This window comes from Echinops telfairi, unplaced genomic scaffold, assembly GCF_000313985.2.
Source record: "Echinops telfairi isolate 266 unplaced genomic scaffold, ASM31398v2 ScPeMD7_9;HRSCAF=40, whole genome shotgun sequence".
Lineage (NCBI taxonomy): Eukaryota > Metazoa > Chordata > Mammalia > Afrosoricida > Tenrecidae > Echinops > Echinops telfairi.
The window spans coordinates 54,903,162-54,905,023 of NW_022103906.1; positions in this window are offsets into that span (position 1 = coordinate 54,903,162).

A 1,862-nucleotide genomic window follows, 5' to 3' on the forward strand; every position below is an offset into this window, starting at 1 on the left:
AGGAAAAATTAGAACAAAAGGAAGAAAGCACGCAGATGGAAGCATAAGTACGATTATCAACCGGAGAGTATGGGAGTGTACATCAATCACCATGTGTACATCAAGGATGAATGTGATAGAAGTGTAGTGTCCAATTAGTGAGGCCAGGCCCCATCAACCTTGGAAACGATGGGCATTTGACATGCATCTTGCAGAAACTTACGCTTGGGGAAGCTTCCCCCATCTGTGGAATTTTGTCATTGTGCAAATGCAGTCCTTTTGATCTCAAATGTTTGATTTTAATATACTTTACTTTGTAGAGCAGTTTTGGCTTTACAGAAATCATTTGGTGAATGTATAGAAAGTTTCCACTACTGTATCTAGTATCAGGACAGTTTTACCTATTATTATACTTTTGTACTAGTGTGGTATATTAGTTACCATTTGATGAACCAATATTGATACATGATTTTCAACCACAGTCCATAGTTTTACTTTTTGTGTTGTTCCAGGAGTCTTGAAAAATTACATTATATGTATAACATCACATAGTATGCAGCATAACTTCGCTGAAATTAAAATGTGCTGTGCTTAATCCATTCAAATTTCCCCTTTTCCTCTGAAACTCTGGAAGCAGATCATTTTATTGTTTCTATGGTTATGCCTTTTGCAGAATGTCCAATAGTTGGAATTTATTTTTTTTCCCGCCACAAATAAAATGCATCTTCTTTGTTTGTTTGTCAACTGTTCCTTCTTCTGTAAAGGCTTTTTTTCCTGGTCATCAAATTTTATTTTTTGATTAATTATTAATTGGAAGTGAATACATATATCATTCCATAGTTCAATCACACCAAGGAGAATTGTATAATTGCTACCACAATCAGTTCTCAAACATTGTTTTTCTTCCTGGGGTCCTTGACAGCATCTCCCTTAACCACCCCCACCCCCCACTCTCCACCCCCCCATTAAACCCTTTTTCTACTTGCTGTCCTTATAGGTCATCAACACTGGGTTTCATATACGCTAACACATAAAAACATAACACAACTTCATGAGGTTGACCTCCAATGAGATAACACCTCCAAGATACACCCTAATATGAACAAAAGAAAACAAAGCAAAAGTACAGAAAATGTTGACAACTAGATCAGGTCCAGCATGCATCAGAAGGGGGATCAACTGACAAAGTTTTAACTGTTCAAGTTAGATTTATGCCTTTGATCTTCTAGCTACATCCCTCCAATGCCCTCTGTTTAGTAACTATTTTCCTCTCATTCCTCTATTATGGAAAGAGGGAAATCATTGGAGGCTTATTTCCTATGTAGATCTCACAAATGGGTCTTGGATCCCACTATCATCCATAACCAGTGGAATAGCAAAATTGCCCAATCCCCACATTAACGTTCCCTTTGCCCGACACACCCACATCAGAATTCCATATACCCTCTCCTCCCTGTCTGCATGGCCACAGCCTGACATTTGATGGGAATTACAAAGATTATTGCTAGAAGAGCCATATCAATGAATTCACTACATCAGTCTTTATCAGAAAATTTTCATTTCAGCAAAATTTCAAAGTCTATTATTCACCTTTTTCCTTAAAAAAATTACTGGGGGCTTTTACAGATAGTATAACAATCCATAAATCAAATATATCAAGAGTACCTGTACATATGCTACCATCATCATTTTCAAAACATTATCCTTCTACTTGAGCCCTTTGATACCAGCTCCACTCTTTTCCCTCTCTCCTCCACTCTCCCACCCTCGTGAACCCTTAATAGATTATATGTCATTATTATTTTTCCATATCTTACACCATCTGCTGTGCCCCATCACCCACGTTTTCTGTTATTCATCACCCTCAGGGGGCTTGGGGGTGT